This window comes from Delphinapterus leucas, chromosome 6, assembly GCF_059928025.1.
Source record: "Delphinapterus leucas isolate spDelLeu-1000000601 "Yukka" chromosome 6, BTC_Dleu_Yukka2, whole genome shotgun sequence".
Lineage (NCBI taxonomy): Eukaryota > Metazoa > Chordata > Mammalia > Artiodactyla > Monodontidae > Delphinapterus > Delphinapterus leucas.
The window spans coordinates 56,113,073-56,126,302 of NC_143134.1; positions in this window are offsets into that span (position 1 = coordinate 56,113,073).

Here is a 13,230-nt window from a genome sequence, read left to right on the forward strand (position 1 = left end):
CTTCAAGAAAGGTGAGTAGTGGCCATGAGAATGTGAGCCTAGGGCATGTATAGAAGTCTTGGGGAGGGAGTGGAGGGTCTCATAGAATCAGGTGCCAGGGTTTAAGCCAAAGAGATTTAAGTCTCCAGAGAGTGCTGCCTTATCTGAAGCCCATAGATATTGGTTTATAACAGGATTTTCTCTTCTTCCTCCTCCTTTATTCCACACAGAAACTAAAGACTTACAGACAATTAAGTTTATTAGTCTTTACTTTTTAAAAAAATTAATTTATCTATTTTTGGCTGCATTGGGTCTTCGTTGCTGTGCACAGGCCTTCTGTAGTCGCAGAGAGTGGGAGCCACTCTTTGCTGCAGTACATGGGCTTCCCATTGCGGTGGCCTCTCTTGCTGTGGAGTGTGGGCTCTAGGTGTGCGGACTTCAGTAGTTGTGGCACGAGGGCTCAGTAGTTGTGGCTCGCAGGCTCAGTAGTTGTGGCACATGGGCTTAGTTGCTCCACGGCATGTGGGATCTTCCCAGACCAGGGCTTGAACCTATGTGCCCTGCATTGGCAGGCAGATTCTTAACCACTGCGCCACCAGAAGTCCCTATTAGTCTTTACTTTTTGACTTTTAGATTTCCTAACATGCTTGAAAGGTATTTCCTCATTTTTAAACATTTAAACTCCTTGATTTGCCTAGAATTCTATCAATACTTAGGGTAAAAATCGAGGGAGAGCTCAAGTTTGTTTTCCCAGAGAGCGAGCTCAATCTTTTTCTCTGATAATTTAAAATGCCTCATTTAATCACATATTAAATTTCATATTTACATACTCTCCATTCTGTTGGTTCTCTTCCTGTGTTATTCCTGTTTTTTGATTACTGTAGTTTTAGGATAAATTTTAAAATCTGATAGGGAAAGTTTTCTTGCCAGTATTTTCTTGGCACTTCCTCCTTGATGATTCTGTCAAATACATCTTAAAATCATTTTGCCAGGTTCTAAAGCAAAATAAAACAAAAACAAAACAAAACCCCATTGGGACTTTGATAGAGAAGTCATTGAATTCACAGATTACTTTCAGTAGCAATACAGCATATTCTTATTCAAGAACCTTCTGTTTCCAATTATTCAATTATTTTTGTATGTTTCTCCATTGTGTTTTCTATTTTTCTTTATTAACATCCTAAATATTTCTCATCTCTAAACAAACTCTCTTGTTTATCAGTTTCAGCATCCAGTATTAATTTTAGAACCTCGTTTGATAGATATTTATTTTTACATTAAAGGAATAGCTCTATTTCATTAGGGATATCAGTAGGGTTTTTAAAAATACATTATATTTCCTTCTATTTAATGGGAGATCTTCCTAGATTCTGGCACTGAGTTGACAGTCTTTCTTTTGGGTAGTTTGAGTTTTCAAGTTTCCTTGTTTTTCTGTCTCCATAGATATTTTAATGGGAAACTGGGGAGGATACAGCAGGAAACACCAGCCAGGCACAATTTTAAACCAGAAGTATGTTCACTGACTAATAAATAATAGAATCCCAAGGCATAATTTATGTGTCTTAGTGCTGCTCAAGGGTGCAAATCTAGTCTGTTGCTTTCTTTATTTCAAACCCATTCCTGTCACTTTAATTGATATATGTGTATCATATCTGTATATGTCTGAGTTTTAAATGTACATGATTTCAAGGTCTACTTAATATACAAAGTATGTGGCGTGTTCTACCACCTGGCATTGTTGCTTTTCATCAGACCAAACCAGAGCAGGGATCTTGCTACTTTTATTTAATTCCAACTTTAGTCTTTTTATGATAATCAAATGTCAGTTGCCCACAGCCAGGGATGGAAAAGCACTATACTGTGTGCCTGGGGGTTCTTGAAATAAAAGGTTGGGTAATTTATATTTTTAATATAAGTGATTTAGAGCCTGAGGCTTTGATCCAATTAAGAAGAGAATCAAATTAGCTGGAGATTAAATGAAGATGGAATAAGGGGAAGTCTTGCTGGCTCCTGAGTTTTCTAAAGAAGGCTTGTTGGGGTGCAGTGGTTCTCAGCCTGGGCTGCACATTAGAATTGCTTATGGGGCTTTAAAATATACTGATGCCCACATTCCACCCGAGAGGTTTCAATTTAATTGGTCTGATGAGCTGCCTGGGTATGAAGAATTTAAAAATCTCCCCAACTGATTCTCGTATGCTGCCATGGTTGAAAATGACATAGTTCTTAATCCCCAATAAGCTAAGAGTCACCTGGGAGCTAGTTTAAAAATATATAGCTTCCAGGGCTCTACCTAGACACCTCCTGGTACAGTGACCTGAAACAGGGTCTAGGAATCTGCATTTAAAACAAATGTCCACGTGACTATGATAAAAATGATTCCCGCCCTACCCACTATAGTCTGTACTCTCCTCATCTACCTTTAACTTGGCTTTCAGAATATCTTTCTTACATACATATGTTTTCCCAAATTTAAAACATTCCCTCCTTGCCCAATGTGTTCAAAATGCAGTCTTTAGTGTGGCTTTGAAGGCCTTCCCCTGCAGCTTTCATCCGTCTCCGTGACCTTCTCAGTGTCTCCACTCCAACTCCTCTCTGATGTGCACATTGGATCCTTTTCTGAATTGACTTCTTCTTTCAGCCCTTTGCTTATGCCTCTGCTTTCAACAGCCTTTTCCCCCTTGGCCCATGTAAATCCTGCTCTTGAACAGCTAGAATGCCATGGTTTCCGTGAAGCTTTATTTCATCTTTTCAAATTAGGATAATCAATGCTTTTCTCTACGTGCCTAGTGCAATTGACCTGCAGCTCTCCTGTATTTTGTTTGCTCTGGTTGGACTCGAGATGTGGAAAGCTGAGTTCATCCTGTCCCTCTGGCACAGCACATTATCTTCATCGGTCAGTGCAAGGCCCCTACTGTTCGGACAGTATCCATAAGTATGTGCATACCCTCCAAAAATAAGTCATGTTGTCTTGTGCATAGATGCTTTTAATTTACCTAAATGGTTTCGTGCTAGAGACCTCACTCTCTTTTTCCACCCCAGATTTTTTTATGATCTATCCACATTCCTGAAATTAAGTCGAATTCATTACCTCTACCAGCCACATAGTAATCCTTAGGGGACATTCACCACAACATTTTAGCTGTCAACATAACTCTTATTTTCTCAAGGAGGCCACAGTGAACATTCTTGTAGGTGGCCTTGGATGAATCTGTGTGAGAATTTCTCTGAAATACCAACTGAAGAATGGGATTACCTAGTCACATGTGCTCTCTTGGTTTCACCAGATACTTCCAGAATGCACCCCCAGCAGGCTGTGCAGTTGCTTCTCTTCTGGTCTCAGGCACTCACCTCCTCATAAGTGCATTAATTCTTGCTGAGGATTTAGTCCCTGTCAACCACCCTGGCAAAGGAAGTCACCACTTATGAACTCAAGATCTTTTAGGAAAAAGTGAGCCAGGATCTTAAAGTTGTGATTCTACAAAAATCCTTTGAGATATTTTTATGTCAGTTAAAACAGTTAAAAAACTTGACAACTGCTAAGGAGATCATCAATGATACTTTACAAACTAAAAGCAATAATGGATATTTTCATGAGTGGAAGTGAGAGATCTAAAAGTCTGTCCCAAGAAAAAGTGATCAATGAAACTTAAAAGCTTTTGCACAGCAAAGGACACCATAAACAAGATGAAAAGACAACCCTCAGAAGGGGAGAAAATATTTGCAAATGAAGCAACTGACAAAGGATTAATCTCCAAAATATACAAGAAGCTCATGTAGCTCAATATCAAAAAAACAAACAACGCAATCCAAAAATGGTGAGAAGACCTAAATAGACATTTCTCCAAAGAAGATATAGAGATTGCAACAAACACATGAATGGATGCTGAACATCACCAATCATTAGAGAAATGCAAATCAAAACTACAATGAAGTATCACCTCACACCGGTCAGAATAGCCATCATCAAAAAGTCTACAAACAATAAATGCTGGAGAGGGTGTGGAGAAAAGGGAACCCTCTTGCACTGTTGGTGGGAATGTAAACTGATACAGCCACTACGGAGGTTCCTTAAAAAACTACAAATATAACTACCATACGACCCAGCAATCCCACTACTGGGCATATACCCTGAGAAAACGATAATTCAAAGAGTCATGTACCACAATGTTCATTGCAGCCCTATTTACAATAGCCAGGACATGGAAGCAACCTAAGGTCCATCGACAGATGAATGGATAAAAAGGATGTGGCACATATGTAAAATGGAATGTTACTCAGCCATAAAAAGAAATGAATTGAGTTGTTTGTAGGGAAGTGGATGGGCCTAGAGTCTGTCATACAGAGTGAAGTAAGTCAGAAAGAGAAAAACAAGTACTGTATGCTAACACATATATATGGAATCTAAAAAAAAAAATGGTTCTGAAGAACCTAGGGGCAGGATAGGAATAGAGAATAGACTTGAGGACATGGGGAAGGGGGAAGGGTAAGCTGTGACAAAGTGGGAGAGAGGCATGGACATATATACACTACCAAACATAAGGTAGATAGCTAGTGGGAAGCAGCCGCATAGCACAGGGAGATCAGCTCGGTGCTTTGTGACCACCTAGAGGGGTGGGATAGGGAGGGTGGGAGGGAGACGCAAGAGAGAGGGGATATGGGGATATATGTATACATATAGCTGATTCACTTTGTTATACAGCAGAAACTAACACACCATGTAAAGCAATTATACTCCAATAAAGATGTTAAAAAAAAAAAAGAAGTATAACTCCCAGCATATGTGTTTCAAAAAAAAAAAAAAATCCGCTTTTCTAGAGCAGGGGTTGGCAAACTTGTATAAAGGGCCAGGAAGTAAATATTTTAGATTTGCCTTGTGATCTCTGTTGTATCTACTCAGCTCAGTCACTGTAGCCAAAAAGCAGCCACAGTAAAATGTAAATAAAGGAGTATAAATGTGTTTCAATAAAACATTATTTATAGACAAGGAAAAAAAGAATTAAAAAATAAAAAATCTTCTCGCTATAAAAAAAAAAAGAAATGAAAAAGTGATCCAGAAAACATGGTGACTACAGCTTGATTAGGCCAATTTTATGACCTTGAGTGACGCACGATCACTCAGTCTGAGATTTTTCTTATTGGAGAGACAATCTTCAAAAGTCAGTTCACAAACATTAATTTTAGAAGAGGGGAAGTATATTGGTGAAGGAATTACCGTGAGAATATAAGTGTCTTGAGAATAGCATGAAAAAAATAATCATGTGTCGTTAATACTTTTTGAGAAATTATTATTACCAAGTACTGTACTAAACAACACATAAACATTATCTTATTTAATCCTCATTAATCCTATGAAATAGATTTTATTTTTATCATCCCCTTTTAAAGATGAAAACACTAAGGTTTAAAGAATTTAACTGGGCCAAAGTCATATAATTATTCAATAGCAAAGCCAAGATTTGAACCTAGATTTGTTTTGTTTTGTTTTTCATTCCAGATTTCTAGCTCATAATTAGTACAGAAAAAGCCCAGGCTTGGAGTCAGGCAGAGTAGGTTCGAATTCTTGCTTTGTCCATGACTTACTAGTTATATGATGCTGGGTAAATTATTTAACTTTTCTGAGCCTCACTTTTCTCATCTAAAAATGGGGCCAGGAGTCCACTTCATGGAGTTGTGAGTATAAATGAGCACACTGTGTGGCACATAGTAGATGCTCATCAAATATTATTTCCCTTATTAATCTGTTCTTTCCAGTTTCTGGCACAGAGTAGATATTTATATGTTTATTACATAAATATAACAGGCAATCAAAAATTTTCATATATTACCTGTCTCATCTGGATTAATTTGGTAGGGCATAGATCTGAGAGGGGTAGGAAGATGTATATAAGAGGAAGGGGCCCTAAAAGGGTTACTTTAAGAAGCCAGAGACAAACCTAGTCTATTTTCCGTGAAGAATGCGCTGCCTCCTGTGCCTTCTACGGAGAGCCAATGAGTTACCTGACTCACCTTGAGAGATGGAGAAACAAAGATACCAGTGAGCAACAAGCTCATTTTGCCTCTTTCACTAGGTCTCCTGCAGGGAGTGTTGTGGGTTCATACAGCTAGGAACTAATGCAAACTCTCCCAGGGAACCGCTGGAGAGGAAATTAATTAACCCCCGCCTCAGCTTCCCGGTGGGGGACTGGGAATTAAGCTGTCATTCGTGCCTCGGGCCCCTCTCTGTGGCTGTCTGAGACCCCGAAAGACAGCTCACCTCCCCTCCCCGTCCTGCTGCCCTTGAACGCCGCTCTGAGCAGGCGAGATGGGCATTCCCCTTCGGAAGCAAAATTGTGCAGTCACTGCCACTTGTATGCAGGGTTGGAAACGCTGGAGACACTGCCTCTAAGGGGGCTCAGAATCAGTTACCCGTAGCTAAAGTAATGCGATTTGCAGAGATCTTGAGAAAGTAGCTTTAGCTGTGGGCACCAAGGAAACTGTTCAGCGTTTGGGATTCGCCGGCATCTACAGCATTGTTAGCTCTCCAAAGGGAGGCTCATGCCCTGTGAAATTCAAAGCTGCTGAGAGCTCCACTCTTAATGAGATCTTTCAAATAGGAGAGCTCAAATGGTCCATAAGAATCATAATGTCAGGTGGATTTCATGGTCTAGACAGATTTGAAATTGCCGCCCCCCTCTTCTTTTTTCTTTAAGGTTTCCCCATAAACCAACAGTAATAAAAAATTTTAAAATTCTTCTGGGAAGGGATTGATTTATTAATAGAAACTACTGGTTTTCTGCAATGATGGTCCCAGGGATTTTCATTCCATGGTTATGATGACTGGCTTTCCCCAACAAGCCTCCAGAGTTCCCAGCGGTCGATTTATCAATGCAGGATGACAAGTTCATTGTTGTTCTCTGGAAGTTTTGGCTCTCAAGAACTACTTGGGGTTTTAGGCTAGGAAGATGCCTTTGGGAGAGCATTCTTGTATGGAGTGGTAAATCTGCTTGAAAAATGCTGGATCTTTTGAAATTGAGATAGAACCAACCCCTTGCTTCTCCTCCACCCCCACCCACCCAAGGGAGTAGATTTCTTTCTAGAGCTTTCCAAGAGCCAATCAGCTGGAAATATAACCAGTTTCTGCAAGTCCAGGACTGTAGGAGTTAACTTGAGTATCCCAGATATTACCACACCACAGCTTGTGTAAACAGAGAAATTGACATTAATATGAATAACTCAGCCTTCCTACTTGTACCAGTTTCCCAGTGCTACTGTAACAAATTACCACAAATCTGGAGGCTTAAAACAATATACATTATCCTTACAGTTCCATAGGATAGAACTCTGAAACAGGTCTCACTGGGCTAAAATCAAGGTGCCGGCAGGGCTGGTTTCTACAGGAAGCTCTACAGAAGAACCTGTTTCCTTGCGTTCCCCAGTTTCTAGAGGCTGTCCTCATCCCTTGGCTCGTGGCTTTTCTTACCTCATTCCAACCTCTACTTCTGCGGTCGTTTCTCTCACTCCAACTTTGATTCCTCTTGCGTCCCTCTTATAAGGACCATTGGGATCCCGTCAAGCCCACCTGGATAATGCAGGATAATCTCCCCATCTCAAGATCTTTAACTTAAATAGCACTCACCAGTCCCTTTTGCCATATAAGATAATATTCACAGATTCTGGAGATTAGAATGTGGACGTACCTGGGGGGCCATTTTCCTGCCGACCACACTATCTTGCTCCCATTTGCTTATTCAGGACCTTCAACTCCTGCAGTTATTCCTAAAGGGTTATTTGGAGTTCCTAAGGAGTGCCTTCACCCGCTTCAGGTGCTTACAACAGATTCCCCCTGTTAAACTCGGCCGCTCCTCAGAAATCTTCACCTGAGGAAACTGCACCATGGCACCCAAGATGAGAACTCTAAGGCCTGGACCTGGAATGTGACCTCCAAGGCTCCCAGGGGCTCCTCTCTCCAACAATGCTGGAACCCATGGGAAAGAGGTGGGGAATGTTCTTCTCTCTGATTTGGGACTCTACATAGTCATGTGGGACCCATAAATCATTCTTTGTGGCAGGAGTCCTACAAAGGCCCCTCTTGTAAACAGATTTTTGCTCAAATCCTCTCTCAATAGGGATGCAAAACCAAATCAGGAGGCCAGGTGGGGTTCAGGTACAGACATGGTGCCAAACAGCCTCTATGATGTGCAGATAACATGGTAGGTACTGGGGATTCAGAGATGAAAGACAATTTCTCTTCCTGAGGCTCTTCACAAGTCTACCTTAAATTAGGGAGGCCTTCTCACAATGAGCCTAGGAATCACCTGGCTATCTTGTTAAAGTGAAAATTCTGATTCAGTGGTTCTGAGATGGACCTAGAAATTCTGCATTTCTAACTCTTTGAGTAGCAAAGGTCTAGGGGAGACTGAACATCAGCCGATGTTTCATTATGATACAGCCTGATAAGTGCTTTGCCACCAAATCCACAAATGTTTTGAGCACAAAGGTGCACCTAGTCAAGGCTGGGGGAAGGGGAGGGGATGATTCCTAGAGGAAATGACAAGTTTGAATGGAAGTTTTCCAGGCAAAGAATTGAGGGAAATGATGGAGTCAAAGGGAACAGCATATACAAATAGAGGGAAACAAGAGAGTTCTAGAACTGAAAGAATTGCACAATGATGGCAGCAAAGAGCTTAAGGATGGAGGGGTGGCATGAGATGAGGCTATTGAGGTGAGCAAGATGCATCTGATCACATATGACCTTGTGCCCCAGGCTAAGAAGTATGGACTTCATCGGGTAAGCAATGGAGAGGAGATACTTAGACTAAGAGAAAGGAGAAAATGTAGGCAGAGAATTATCTCTGTTACTATCCATTCTTGGAAATGTCAGCCTTGTTTTGACTGGCAAATTATAGGGCAATTAAATGAATGACAGGAAACTTTGCCTTCAAAAAACAGACCTTACTTAGAACCCATGGGCCTATCAGGATAATACCATATTTTCAGTCAGCCAAGCTCTGTTTCACAGCAGAGTGGTGGCAGGGGTCGAACTGGTTCTGAAACCATTGGAAACAAGCCTGGGTGAATGGATGGGGTGTAGATGGGGGAGAATAAGACCTGCTCTGCTGGTACATGAGGGACATTGTCTCGAAGTTTTGCTTGCATACTGCTTCCCCTCATGTCTTTTCATCTTAGACTTGACAGCGATCTAGTTGCATATCACCTTTTAAAAGTTGTACAGGTGCCACTTTCGCAGACTGTACATTGGGCCAGGACTCAGAACTTGGTTCCCATCCCTGCTCAAATATCAAAATGGAAGTTGTGGCAACAGGTATGGATATAGGTGCTAAAAGAAAATTACAGTCTGGAAGGCAAAGATGCCCAAGATGAATAAAAATGCCTCTCATTGTTTTGTTTTGTTTTTTTATAAATGTATTTATTTATTTACTTATTTATTTATTTTTGGCTGTGTTGGTTCTTTGTTGTTGTGCACGGGCTTTCTCTAGCTGCAGCAAGTGGGGGCTACTCTTCCATTGCTGTGCGCGGGCTTCTCATTGTGGTGGCCTCTCTTGTTGCGGAGCTCAGGCTCTAGGCGCGTGGGCTTCAGTAGTTGTGGCATGCAGGCTCAGTAGTTGTGGCTCGCGGGCTGTAGAGCGCAGGCTCAGTAGTTGTGGCACACAGGCTTAGCTGCTCCGCGGCATGTGGGATCTTCCCGGACCAGGGCTTGAACCCGTGTCCCCTGCATTGGCAGGTGGATTCTTAACCACTGCGCCACCAGAGAAGTCCCCAAAATGCCTCTCATTGATTGAACACATGTTATGTGCCAGGCTTTGCATTAGGAGCTTAAAATACACCATCACATTTAATTCTTTGTGATCTGGAATGGCATTATTACCATTTTAGATGAGAAAACTAAGGTTCAGAGAAATAATTCTATTTCCTAAGGTTACGTGGCTGACAATGCAGGAATTAAGATTTGAACTGAGGACTGCCTGACCCCAAAGCCAACTCTACAAAACCACCTGGATCAACAGCAAAAGTTGATTGTAGTTCAGGTAGGTAGTTGGCAAAGGAAGGGTTCAACTTGAAGGAGTAGTGAGGTGGTCCAGGCATAGTGGCTGGGAATCTGCAAGTGGACACACACATGGCTCCAGGCAGGGAAATGTCGAGGAGGTAGTCTGTACCACAGAGGTCAGCTGGTCAGCTAGCAGGACCTCAGTTAGAATGCTCCAGTTAGAGTGGTAAGAATGCACTGGCAGTGAAGAGATGATGCAGGTGGCCAGGAATGAGTGGGTAAACAGAAGAGAGGCACAAAGAGATGGACTGAGGCAGAAATTTAGTTACCTGAATAGGGCAGTAGGTGGAGATGGGTCTTGGGAATAAGGCAGAAGCCAAATTTTCAAAACTGGTCAATTGGTCAGAGGCAGATAAAGTGTGTCATAATTGACCATTGGATGTAATCCCCATGACTGTTGTTTTCCAATCACAAGCACAAGGTATAGCCAGCACCTTGGATAGGTTTTGGCATACAGCAAGTGCTCACTCAATACAAGTCAGATGAATGAAAGCATGAGTGTGCGGGTGTCAGCTTTATTTTTCAATTAAACTTTATTTTCCTGTCAAATCTTTTTTTTTCCTTCCCTAGCCTGGCTTCCAGTCTCTATAAACTTTAGAGTACTTGAGAATCACCTGGGCCACTATTTTAAAATGCAAATGTCCAGGACCCACCTTTGGTAGAACTGAGGTTGGGGCTGAAGACTTTACAACAAGCACCCCAGAAAATTCAGGTGTTGGTGGTCCTAGGTGCACTTTGTTTTTTTTTTTTAACATCTTTATTGGAGTATAATTGCTTTACAATGGTGTGTTAGTTTCTGCTGGATAACAAAGTGAATCAGCTACACATAGACAAATATCCCCATATCTCCTCCCTCTTGCGTCTCCCTCCTACCCTTCCTATCCCACCCCTCTACATGGACACAACATTGCTTAGTTTTTTTTTTTTTTTCTGCTTTGACTCCAGTATTTTTTTTTTAACATCTTTATTGGAGTATAATTGCTTTACATGGTGTGTTAGTTTCTGCTTTGTAACAAAGTGAATCAGCTATACATATACATATATCCCCATATCTCCTCCCTCTTGCATCTCCTTCCCACCCTCCTTATCCCACCCCTCTAGGTGGTCACAGAGCCCTGAGCTGATCTCCCTGTGCTATGTGGCTCACATTTTGAAGACCACTGTCTGCATCCTGACCCTTACACAAGGACCACGTGACTCCCCCCCTCCCTCCAGGCCCGCCTCCAGCTCTCAGGATCAATCTGGATCCTAGTTATGATGTCTTGAGTCTGTGCTTTCACTCCCAGAGGATTCTTTCCAACCTCATCAGCTGCTCATCAAAAAAGTTATCCATTCTTCAATGCCCAGCATGAGTACATATCCTGCACAAATCTGTTTCCGATAACGTTAGCTCTGAGGTGAGGCAACTCTGCAAGATGCTAAAGCTACTCCCTGAGAAAAGAGCTTCTATTGTCAAATACATTTGGGAAATGATAGTGATTAATAGTTATTCAAAGTTAAACAGCTCCCTTTACTGCAGACTTCTCAGAACCTTAAATATGCTAACAATATGACTGTCTTAGAGAGGGATCCTTTGTGTGTCTGTAGAGGACACTTGGAGACATTTTGCTCCCATTCATGCTCATCTTCCTATTCTCTGAACTTCTTTTTTATATTTATGATTCATAATATGAAATAGGACACTTATTTATATTACAGTTAATCTTTTTTCAGCTGTGCCAAATGCTCCTTGAAATCAGGAATCAGGTATTATACTCAGCCTCTCCGCCCCCCAGCTATCTGAGGGCTGAGCATGTAATAACTCAATACAGGCTCAAATGAAAATAACATTTCTTTTCCCAAAACCAGTTATGAGTCACTACACTGGATCTCGATATTAGATTCAATCCAACATTGTCTTCTTCCCAGGAGGTGTTTCTTCAAAGTAACTTTTAAAAACAGGGCAGTTTAAAAAAGACAAAAAACAAACTCCTGTCTTATCACCATCCTAGGGAGCACTGAACTATTAAACTGTTTGTATAAAACAATCTTAAAAGTAATTCTTGCCTCTTAAAGAAATCTTAGAACTTTCAGACAAATAGAAAGAAGGACAGAAGATTGTGTCTCAAATATATCAATTGTTAAGATTTTTGTTATATACTTTAAATTGTTTCCCCACCTTGATACTTATGTACTGACATGAATTTGTTCCTTTTCTCCTGAGTTTCTTTATGCATCCCCTGGGGCAAGGTGACCTGGTGATGCTGGAAGCATGTTGGGCTGTACTGGCCTTGCCAATGGGCACCAGTGGGGCTTTACGCTCGGACTTCCAGACAGTCAGTATCCGTCAAGATTCCAGGCTCTGGTTGGGTGACTGGAGTTGTCTTTAAATGCCAAGAACTTTCCTGCACAGGCTCTCTCTCTGAAGACAATTTCTATTTGACATGAACACGTGCTGAAGGTGGCAGGAAGGGCTCATGACCAAAGAGCATAATTCCCAAGAAGACAGGTTACTTTGGGGCAAGGAAGAGAAATGCAAAGGAAAGAGCTCCTGTTGGCAACACATTATGCCATATTACAAGAGAATGAAGAGAAAGCAGAGCTCCTAACTTCTCATTTGTCTCCTCTCTATTAAGGAAGATTATCTTCAAACTGGAGAGGAGCAAACCAACATGGCTGAGAGGTTCATGTATTTTGGTTGATGTAGGGAAAGAAAAACAGGTTAGTTGAGGAGCAAAAAGGATGGGGATAATTATGCCCAAGTCTTTAAGGCTCTGATTACTAATGTCTCAGGAAACTTTAAAGAACCGCGAATGTGATCATTGAACTATGCCAATAATCTCCATGGAATCAAGGAGAGCCAGAGAGATGCCAAGAGTCCTTGTTTCCAAAAAGTAGACATACTCAGTCTCCTAAGTATGAGAGGACAAAGGATTTCTGAAACTATCCTTGGCAAAATGTTTGAATTTTTGGAATTTTAAAAATGGATGGCTTACGCATAGCACAGGGAGATCAGCTCGGTGCTTTGTGATCGCCTGGAGGGGTGGGATGGGGAGGGTGGGAGGGAGGGAGACGCAAGAGGGAAGAGATATGGGAACATTTGTATATGTATAACTGATTCATTTTGTTGTAAAGCAGAAACTAACACACCATTGTAGAGCAATTATACTCCAATAAAGATGTTTAAAAAAAATGGATGGCTTATAAGCACTTGGAAAGTTAGAGAT